This window comes from Sarcophilus harrisii, chromosome 3, assembly GCF_902635505.1.
Source record: "Sarcophilus harrisii chromosome 3, mSarHar1.11, whole genome shotgun sequence".
Classification (NCBI taxonomy): Eukaryota; Metazoa; Chordata; class Mammalia; order Dasyuromorphia; family Dasyuridae; genus Sarcophilus; species Sarcophilus harrisii.
Window position 1 is genome coordinate 226,911,784 of NC_045428.1, and position 12,383 is coordinate 226,924,166.

The following is a 12,383-nucleotide window of genomic DNA, read 5'->3' on the forward strand; positions in this document are numbered from 1 at the left end:
ATCTGCCTGAAGGGAGGAGAATAATTAGACAGGAGGCATATACATTCATACCTATGCTGGGGCAGGAAAGATTCTGTACCTCAACATAGTTCTCTGATTTAACCACTACCTACTGAGTGGAGATCAAGGGCCAAAGAGTCAGACAGGAAGGACAAATACACTGAGTCTAAAAAAGGATCCCAGACTGCCAAACAGAAGGAAAATACAGCTCCTGGAAGATTTTAACCATATGAAACTAACTTAGAATTGCTGTTCCAGATTATATGATGATCAATTCTAATGGACGTGACTTTTTTCAGCAATGAGATGATTCAGGTCGTTTCCAATGATCTTGTGGTAGAGAGAGCCATCTATTCCCATAAAGAGGACTGTGGGAACTAAGTGTGGACCACAACATAACATTCTCACTCTTTTTATTGTTGTTTGCTTGCATTTTACTTTTTCTCATTTTTTTCCTTTTTGATTTTAATTTTTCTTGTACAACAAGATAATTGTATAAATATGTATGCATATATTGGGTTTAACTATATTTTTATCATATTTAACATATATTGGATCACTTGCTATTTAGGGGAAGGGATGAGGAGAAGGGAGGGAAATTGGTACACAAGGTTTTGCAAGGGTTAATATTGAAAGATTATCCATGCATATCTTTTGAAAATTAAAAATTTTTTTTTAAAAATTTAAAAAACAAAGAATTACTATTCCCCTGTGCTCTACAAAATCATGATTACTTTTGACCTAACAATATTACTACTAAGCATGTATCTCAATAGAGATTAAAAAAAAAAAAAGAAGGAAAAGAGATTATATACAAAAATATTTATAGCAGCTCTTTTCTCAAGACAAAGAAATGGAAATTGAGGGATTGCTTGTCAATTGAGGTATGACTGAAAAAGTTATGATATGTGATTGTGATGGAATATTATATTGTTCTATAAGAAATAATGAGCAAGATGCTCTTGGAATAACGTGGAAAGTCCTCCATGAGCTCATGCATAGTGAAATATACTATGTAACAAAGTAATAGCAATATTATAGTATGATCAGCTGTGAATGACTTTGCTATTCTTAACAATACAATGATCTAAGACTACTCTGAACTATGATGAAAAATGCTATCCATACCCAGAAGAAGTATTGATTGTGTCTAAATATACATTGAAGCATACTTTTTTTAAAACATTATTTTTCTTGAGGGTTTTTTAGGGGAGGAGATCTTTTTTTTTCTTTTGCAGCATGACATTTATAGAAATGTTTTGCATGACTTCACATGTGCCTTCTCAGTGGGGGTTGGAGATGGGAAAGGATTAAGGGAAAGAATCTGAACCTCAAAGTTTTAAAAACAAATGTTGGAAAAAAAAAAAAAAAGAATTGCTGTTCCTGGAATTGGTTTACGTCCTGGCCAGAAATTATATTAGATGCTGAAGAATTGCAACTCTAAGGCCTTGACTATCCTTCTCTTCCCCTTCTTTCCCTTCTGTCCCTCAAATCTCTCTGTTATGGTGGGTGGGAATAACTCTAGCCAATAGAATGTTTCCCAAGGTGCCTACCAGGGAAGTGATTCATATGATCATTTGGAGATTTAGGATTCAAGGAATACCAACTCCTGCCACCTCCTTCCACCATCACCACTGTCACTGTGATTGTCAACATCAGCAGCAGTCAAAAACTATTCATTAATCAGGGTCATTCAGAGCTGGAAGGGATCTCATAGATCTAGGCCAGCACCTTCATTTTGCTGATGAGGAAATTCAGGAAAGCCCAGGAAGGGAAATGATGTGACTAAGGCCACACCAAGCAGGCTTCAAATTCTCAATTCCAAAGCCAATGTTCTTTCTATTTCAATCCACTGCCTTCAATTCCAATTATACAGAATATGACAAGCTGAGAACAGTGTGTTCATGTGACAGTTGTACTGTGTTATGCATGTCCAAACCCAGTTAAAAATAAATGGGGTCTCTCTTACATGAATTTTTATTTTTGACTTAACAATCACCAAATTAAATGAACATTTCCACTATAGAACCGAAGAGAATTCTACTTGAAGCTGTGAATTTCTTCTTAAGTATATAATAAATTCAAAATGTAATTTTAAAAGTTATTTTGTTTATTTGTGATTCCCTCTGGTTTTCTGTTTTATTCTCCTTGTGGGTGGCAGTGTACACAGAGGCAAGAGACTAGCCCATCTGCCTTCTCCCTCTCATCATCTCCCCCGCTAATGAGAAAAAAACAAACAAACCCTTGTAACAAATATATATAGTCAAGCAAAACAAATCCACATTTGTCCATTCTACAAATGTATGTCCCATTCTATTCCTTGAGTTTATCACCTCATGGGATAAAGTGGGAAGCGTAGTTCTTCATTAGGCTTCTGGAGCTGTGATTGGTAATTTCATCAGTCACAGTTCTTATGTTTTTCAAAGATATTTCTTTGAAACGTTGTTATTGTAATATATGTATTTACATGTCTAAATATGAACAAATACACAAATATGAGCTCTTGAGTAGCATGGATATATATGATCTAACCCACTTCTGTGAAAAGTAGTATGAGGATCCTACCCTCACTGACAATAGCATAACAAGGGGAGGGAGCTGGTGAGATCCAGGATCACTGACTTTGAGCAACTTCTAACCCCTTCTAATTTCAAGAGAGATGTTAAACTAGGTTTATATCTATCTGCCACACTTTAAATGATGGTTTGTAGAAGTTTATAAGGAAATCTGTTTCCCTGATCACTCTTAAGGGGGAGGATAACCCCTGTCTCTGTCTCTCTTTTAAAAAGCACTGGGAAGTGTCAGGTCTATATATATATATATAAATTCTTTCTGGATATAGAAAAAAAATACAAACTTCCTTCCTTTTCCCTTTTTATTCCAAAGACTGTTCAGTTTTTAGAAAATTGCATAGAGGTTGATAGCAACCATATTCCACTTATGAGGATTACTCTGCAAGTCTATTCTGAGAATCTTCCCTCTAGAGGCAATGGATTCTGCAAGACTTCCTAATGAAACACTCTGATGATATTATTCCACTGCTCAAAAACCTTCAGTAGTTTCCCTTTGCCTCCCAAATAACTCATAAACTCTCTATCCTATTTTTTCAGCCTTATTTCAAACCGCTCCTCTTTGTGTATCCAATTTTCTAGTCAAATGATATTACTCACTGCTCTATGTTTTTTTGCCTGGACAAGATCTGCTTTACATCATTATTAGGTTTGGGCCAATGGTAGACTTATTAGCTGCGTGGGCTAATCACCTGGGCAAATCACTTAATCTCTGTTTGCCTTAATCCATTGGAGAAGGATATGGCAAACTACTCCAGTGTCTTTGCCAAGAAAACCTCATACATGATCACAAAGAGTCAGACATGACTAAACAACAACAAGCAGCAGATTACAAATACATGTGATTAAATTAGCCTTACAAATGAGAACTTGTATGTGCATTGGGACTAAAGGAAAGCAAATGCATTCATAGTAAATTAGGCAATAATCTTTGAAAAATGAACTACTCTTACTCTTCCTTTCATCATTTTTGTTGATTTTCATGGATATTTATATTTGGGGTGAAATTTCATTCAGAACTGCCACTATAGGCATAATTATCACCCAAATTGCTTTGTGTTTTGGAATGTTATCAAAAAGAACCTCACCAATTTACATGAACTAATGCTAAGTGAAATGAGCAGAACCAAGGGATAAGTGTACATGGTAACAATAAGATGATAATTCTGATAAACCTGGCTCTCTTCAACAATGAGATGATTCAGACCAGTTCCAATGGTCTTGTGATGAAAAGATCCATCTACAACCAGTGAGAGGACTGTGGGAACTGAGTATGGTTCACAACATAACATTTTCACTCTTTTTGTTGTTGTTTGTTTGCATTTTATTTTCTTATTTTTTTTTTCTGGTTTGATTTGATTTTTCTTGTGCAGCAAAATTATTGTATAAATATGTATGCATATATTGGATTTAACATATTTCTTTTTTTACATTTTTATTATAGCTTTTTATATACAAAACATATGCATGGGTAATTTTTCAACACTGACCTTTGCAAAAACTTCTGTTTCAACTTTTCTCCTCCTTCCTTCAACCCCCTCCCCTACATGGCAGGTAGTCCCATACATGTTAAATATGTTAAAGTATATGTTAAATACAATATATGTATACATATTTATACAGTTATTTTGCTGCATAAGAAAAATCAGATTTAAAAAGAAGGTAAAAATAACTTACGAAGAAAAAACAAAAATGCAAGCAAACAATAATGGAAAGACTGGAAATGCTATGATGTGGTCCATACTCATTTTCCAGTGTTCTTTCTCTGGGTATAGCTGGTTCTGTTCATTACTGATAATTGGAACTGATTTGGATCCTCTCATTGTTGAGGAGAGCCACGTGCATCAGAATTGATCCTCATATAGTATTGTTGTTGAAGTGTATAATGATCTCCTGGTTCTGCTCATTTCACTCAGCATCAGTTCAGATTTAACATATATTTCTACCATGTTTAACATATATTGGACTATTTGCCATCTAGCGAAGGGGAAATTGGAACACCAAGTTCTGCAAGGATTAATGTTGAAGAATTATCCATGTACATGTTTTAAAAAATAAAAAGCTTTAATAAAGAAAAAAAAACACCTCATCTCTGTCAGCTGACTTTGTTTATTTTGAAATTAATAAAGTGAATAATGTGTATTTTTCTACAATAGTTGTTCTTGAACCTATAATTTAAATTTAAAATACTGTATGCATTGTATTGACCAAGATAGTCCAAGACTCATAGAGTAATTAAATAGCTTTTGTAAAGCTATTTCCTATACTCATCCAATAGGAAAGATAATAACATCTCTTAGTCCCTTCCTCGTGAGGTTGTTTACTGGCATGAAATGAGATAATTTATACAAAAACACCTTATAAACCTAAAAGTTTCTGGATGAATGGCAGCTGTTTCTTTATGTGGTGATTTCTAGTTAGACCTTAGTTTTCTCATGGATTTACTTGTCAGTTTGAGCTATTCCTTATGATTTATTTATTTATTCCTTTTACTACCAGATAGTGAGGATAGTCACTACCCTTATGCTGTTCAACAGGAAGAATATGGTAGATGAGTGTTCCATGTTTACCCTGTTGGTAATGGCATTCCATTCTACTGAGCAAAAGTTTTGTGTCTTCCTAGTCCCCATCTCTGCCTCTCTCTGAGTGGCTATACTAGTATACTGGAAGGATATGGATTATTATGAATTTTCCAAATCTGGATCAACTCTTTTGGCAAAGACCACACTTTCCTTATTTCACTATATGACTGAGCCCTAGTTATGTGATCTTGGAGCATGATATAGTCACTCTTCACAATAATAAATAAAGATTATGTAGCTATTTTGCAGTACTTTATTTTTGACATAGAATCAATACAAGCAACAAACAGTATGTAACAAAACACTCATTGTTTACCCCTCCACCCCTATCCTCTCCCAGATGTAAGAAACCCTTAGACAGCACATAAGGTGAATTCCCAAGAACACTGGGAAGTATACTTTAGAAATGATTTTATATAAAAAGATCACAAATACTTGAAGACAAATGTCTAAAGAGTATTCTTGAGTTTCCATAATTGGATCCATATCGGGTAAATTTGATCTTTTTTAATGTGTGTTGTTATATCTGATAATAAACATTTTGGAAAAACTATATTATTTGTCATTGCTGTGCCCCAAAATACTGAACTTATAGGGGCAGGATGCAGATTGTTTCATTATCCAGATAATGTCACAGCCCCATCATTGAAATGATTTGTCTCAAATAACCAAACACTCTTCACATTGGGTTCCTGTTACTCAAATGTATGAGTTTCTTTCTTTCTCATCCTTTCATAGACTTAATCCCCTGCTTCTTGCTTCCTTTTATGCATTGTCTTCATGTATTAGAATGTAAACTCTTAGAGAGAAGGGACTATCTTGTTTTATTGGTTTTGTATCCCTAGAACTTAGCACAGAACCTGACATTTTTTCTACCTACTATCTGTCTGTCTTCTGTCTCTGTCAGTTATCCATTGTCACATTGCCATGATTTCCATTTGTGGATTTATAGCTATAAAACAAATGTCAGAGTGAAAAGAAACCTTAAAGGTCATCTAATCAAACCAACTCCCCCATCTTCCAGATGAGAAATTTGAAGATCATAAAGGTTAAATATGTTTCCCAAGGTCAACTAGTTGATGACAGAGTCGGGACTAATATTCAAGTCTCTTCCTTCCCAAGCTAGTACTATTTATCTTGCCCAATGCAGAAGGAAATGCCTACATTAATTTGCTTCTAATGGTCACATCCCTAAACTTTACTGAGATTCCCTCAGGAATGATTAATTGTATTTATATAAGCAAATAAATATATATGGGTATTTAAATATATATGTGCTCACTTATATTTATTTTTTTTTTACTACTTTTCATCTTCAGGCTAATTGCTAAGGTATAAATATTTTGTGACTTTTTCATAGGATTAAACATTACTTTGTATTCCTGGATCCCTGGGTTCTCTATCATCTTGGGCAGCATAGATGTGTGAGGCTGGATAGCATCTTTTCTCTTATTTCACATCAACGGTCTGAATGTTGCTTTTGGGGTAGGCAGAAAAAAACCAAAGTGCCACCTTTCACATATGAATCCCACCATCAGAAAGTTATTGGTTTCAAAACAGTCATCTTATCCAAAGGAAATCTGTGGCAAGGGGTCTATTCAGAAAGTTAATCAGCATTTAATAAGTGCCTATTATATGTCAGACACTGTGCTCAGTGCTGGAGATAGAAAGATAGGAAAAAAAATAATCCCTGATACTCTCAAGGAGTTCACAATCTAATGCAGATATCTATATACAAACAAAATAGATACAGGATAAATTGAAGATAAATAATAGAGGGAAGGTGCTAGATTAAAGGGATCAGGAAAGACTTCTCTAAGAAGGTATTTTTAGCTGAGACATGAAGGAAGCAAGGGAAGATAGAAGGTAGTGATGAGACAGGAGAGCATTGCAGGCATAGAGGACAATCGGTGAAAATGAATGAAATTAGGAGATGGAGTAACTGGTTCAGGAACAGTGAGGAAGCCGGTATTCCTCAATCACAGAGTATGTGGGGTGTAAAATGACTGAAAATATAGAACAATGTTAGGGAGGAGTATGCTGTAGCCACCTCATACTGACTTGCAAGTTGTAAGCATTTTTATCTTGGAAATCACTATAAATCAAAACTTGATTTATTATTTAATTGATTGGGCTTAAAGAAGCGATAGAGAAAATTTTAATAATACTAATTAAACTTTAAAGTGTATCATTATTTTTATATTTTGCCAGTTATTAAACATTTATTTATGTCACTTATCAAACATTTATTAATTATTTATTAAACATTTATTAATTGGAGCTAAGTTATGAAGGGCTTTGAATGCCAAATAAAGGAGGTGGTAAGAAACCACAGGAGTTTATTAGATAGAGAGTAATGTGGTCCTTATCTGCACTTTAGGAAGATCACTTTGACAGGTGGAATGGGGAGAGACTCGAGATAGGACAATCAAAAGGCAACTATAATAACCCAGACATGAGGTGACAACAGATTGGATGGGGATGGAATGGTGAGATATGGTGAAGACTCAAGGAAGATATTTGGATTGCCAGTCTGAGCAACTGGAAGGATAGTGGTGTCTTCAGTAACAGTAGAAAAATTCAGAAGAGAGAAGGCTTAGGAACAAGGTAGATTCTACAGGACATCCCATTTGAAATGTTCAAAAGGCATTTGAAGATGTGAAACAAAATCCTCAGAGAAGTTGGGGTTCAATTAAGTAAATATGAGAAGAATTCAAGAGATCTGATATCAACAAGTGAAATAATATAGAGGGAGAAAATAAGTCCCAGGATAGAGCGCTGTGCTCTCAGGATTAGTTTGGACGACCTGGGTGAAGATCCAGCAAAGGAAACTGAGAAAGGGCAATCAGATAGGCAAAAGGAGAAAATAGAGAGAGTAGTCACAGAACTCCAGAGATAAGAGAGAATACAAGGAACAAGGGAGACTCATTTTCCTGAGTTCAAATCTGTCCTCAGACATTTACTAGCTGTGTGACCATTGGTGATTTATTGGACTCCTATTTTATTCCAAATACTATTAATCAGTTCAGGGTGATTCCATAGAAGTAATGATTCTAAGTAATTATTAGTGATATATTTATTTAGTAATATACATTCAATGACTCTAACTAATATTAGTATAGGGATTATATATATTAATATATAGTTTACATGTGTTATATCGAGGGATAATTAGGTAAGGTAAATAAGATAGATTTTTTTTATAATAGGCCCCAAATTTTAAACTATAAGATACAAGTTCATTTTTCAATAATTTGTCATAAAAGTTCCAATATTCACTTGTCTAACTATAAGAATATTGACTAGAAAACCTGTACACTTTTGGGTGATGAGTGTGTGACCATTCCCAGAGTGGATGAGATGTCCTAATGTGATATGGAAAATCCCCTTAATTTATTTTTGTACCATGAGAAGGGATCATTTTATATCCACTTAATTCAGTGGCGATAATCCTTGCTTTATCTATTCTGTGGCCACCCATGCTGGTGCATCATTTCTGACTCTTCTGGAGGATCAAAATCAAGATCTATCATCTAATGAAACTGTATTTTACTTCTCTCTTTCTGTATCTTTGGGTATCAAGCACTTTAAAATGAAGAGCTTGGAATAAAGGGGCATCTCAGATCATAAGGAAGACCTAAGATCCACTTTATTAGAGGGGGGGCCATGAAAATACTATTGGTTTGGAATTTTGCCTCAGTTTCTTTAATTATAGAATTGGATTCTACATGGAGTCTCTTAATCCCATTTGCCTCTGTTCCTCATCTGTAAAACAAGCTGGAGAAGAAAATGGCAAAACTAGTATCTTTGCCAAGAAAACCCCAAATACTATCACAAAAGAGATATGATTGAAAACAACTGAGCAATGAAATTCAAGTATGTTTGTGAATCAGTCCTTTCAATTCAGTGACTCATTGATTCTCATGCCTCCTGAAAAGGATTGGCTTTGCAGACATTCTAATTAATAGCCAAAAGAGCTAAGTTAGGATCACTTGACCCAATGAGTCTAAGTACATAAATAGCAATTAAGAAAAGATTTACCATTATTAATCAGAGAAATGCAAATTAAGACAACTCTGAGATACCACTACATACCTGTCAGATTGGCTAGAATGACAGGGAAAGATAATGTGTAATGTTGGAGGGGATGTGGGAAAACAGGGACACTGATACATTGTTGGTGGAATTGCGAACACATCCAGCCATTCTGGAGAGCAATTTGGAACTATGCTCAAAAAGTTATCAAACGGTGCATACCCTTTGACCCAGCAGTATTTCTACTGGGCTTATATCCCAAAGAAATCTTAAAGAAGGGAAAGGGACCTGTATGTGCCAAAGTTTGTGGCAGCCCTTTTGTAGTGGCCAGAAATTGGAAACTGAATGGATGCCCATCAACTGGAGAATGGTTGGGTAAATTGTGGTATATGAATGTTATGGAATATTATTGTTCTGTAAGAAACGACCAGCAGGATGAATACAGAGAGGCTTGGAGAGACTTACATGAACTGATGCTAAGTGAAATGAGCTGAACCAGGAGATCATTATATACTTCAACAACGATACTGTATGAGGATGTATTCTGATGGAAGTGGATTTCTTCAACAAAGAGAAGATCTAACTCAGTTTCAATTGATCAAGGAGGGACAGAATTAGCTACCCAAAGAAAGAACACTGGAAAATGAGTGTAAACTGTTTGCATTTTTGTTTTTCTTCCCAGGTTATTTTTACCTTCTGAATCCAATTCTCCCTGAGCAACAAGAGAACTGTTCGGTTCTGCACACATATATTGTATCTAGAATATACTGTAACCTATTTAACATGTATAGGACTGCTTGTCATCTGGAGGAGGAGGTGGAGGGAGGGAGGGGAAAAGTCGGAACAGAAGTGAGTGCAAGGGATAATGTTGTAAAAAATTACCCTGGCATGGGTTCTGTCAATAAAAAGTTATTAAAAAAAAAAAAAGAAAAGATTTGCAAGAAAGGGCCCTATATTGAATATCAAATTTCTCTCATATAACTTAATGATTAGAATAGTTATCCCAAAGTCCATTTTCTTAGATGTCTTTGGAATGATTAAGATGATCTTGAGCTCTTTAAGTTTGGGAGGGGGGAATCCAAGTGTAAAAATTAATAGCAATAGTAAATTAGGGCAACTCCATAGCATAGTAAAATAGTATTTAGTTGCAAAACTTGGAATCTGGAACATGAGTTCAAATTCTCTCTCAGAGATTTAGCAAGCTGTATGATCTTGGGCAAGTCATTTAAATTTCTCAATTCCCTTGGCTATAAAATGAGGATAATAATAGAACTTATCCTTGAGGGTTGCATTGAGGATAAAATAACATGACATATGTAAAGTGCTTTGCAAATCTTAAACCATATTACTGTTTGCTGTTTTGGTTTTTTTTAAGGCAACTAGATAGCACAAAAATACAATACTTGGAGTTATAAAAACCTGAATTCAAATCCAGTCTCAAGACACTTACTGCGTGACACTGGGCAAGTCACACAATCTTATTCAGCTTCAGTTTCCTTATTAGTAAAATGGAGATAATAATAGCACTGACAGTGTAATTATCAAGATAATATATATAAAATACTTCACAAACCTTAAAGCTCCACATAGATAGTAACTAGTCATTCAGAGCTTACATTTTGTATAACATTTTTCATTTAGGATTTCAGAAATCATCTGGTCCAATCTAACTGTGAAGTATATCCCCCCCAACAAGTGTTCATCCAGAGAGAGAAATTTTGACACTTCCCAAGACAAAATGAGCTTAATCTCTCTTCCATGGAACAACCCTTCACCTATTTAATGAGGGCAATCATTATTATTTGAGTATTTTTCTTCTTTAGGATATATATAGGCATCCTTTCAACTAATGATTTGGTTTCCCTTTGTTGGCTTTACAAATATTATCTCATTTGATCCTTACGAGTAGGTAGGTGCTTTAATTATTCTTATTTTACAGTTGAGGAAACTGAGGCAGAGTTTAGTGATTAGTCCAGTGTCACACAACTATTGTGTCTGAACCCAAATCTGAACCCAGATCTTCCTTACTCCAGGCCCAATGTTGTATTTCTGAGCTATCAAAGATCACAAAGATTCAGAGCTACATTGAATCTTAGAAGTCATTGGTAAGATATTATAGCTTACTAACACTCATCATTCATTTACTTTCTTTGATCTTCACATCCCTGAGAAGTAAGTGGAGCAAATAGTGTTATCCCCATTTGACATACAAGGAAACTAGGTCTCAGAGAGTGTATGATTTATCTAATGAGCCACACAGCTAGTAAACGGAATTTTAAAGTTTTGAACTTCAGTCTGTCTGATTCCTATCAGTGCCTTTCTTTGCACTGGAAAAAAAAAAAAGCCAACAAGCAAGGTCCTTGTAAAAATTAACTCAGTTCTCTGTTTCACTTTATAACATTCAGAGCCTAGATTCTTCAAAGCAAGATTTGGAAATCATTCTTTTAACTATACCCAAAGGACTGGCAAACTGTGCAAACCCTTTGATCCAGCAGTATCACTACTGGGTCTGTATCCCAAAGAAATCATAGAAAAGGGAAAAAGGAACACATGTGAAAAAATGTTTGTGGCAGCCCTTTTTGTAGTGGCAAAAAACTGGAAATTGAGTGGATGTCCGTCAGTTGGGGAATGACTGAATAAGTTATGGTATTTGAATCAAAAAGACCTGGAGAGCCTTATATAGACTGTTGCTAAGTGAAGTGAATAGAATCAAGAGAACATTGTACAGAGCAACAACAAGATTATGTGATGATCAGCTGTGATGGACATGGCTCTTTTCAGCAATGAGATGATATAGGGCAATTCTAATAACTTGTGATGGGGAGAGCCATCTGCACCCAGAGAGAGGTTTGTGGGGACTGAAAGTGGATCGCAACATAATATTTTCACCTTTTTTGTTGTTTGCTTGCTTCTTTTTTCCCTTTCTCACTTTTTTTTTTCCTTTTTGACCTGACTTTTCTTGTGCAACATGATAAATGTGGAAACTTTTAGAAGAATTGCATGTTTAACTTATATTGGATTGCTTACTGTCTAGGGAATAGAGGTGAGGGAGGGAAGAGAGTGGAATTTGGAATTAAGGGTTTTTAGGAGTGAATGCTGAGAACTATCTTTGCATGTGTTTTGAAAATAAAAATCTATTATCAAAAAAAAAAGAAAAAGAAATTATTCCCTTAGTATGTCAAAAAAGCCAGTTTGT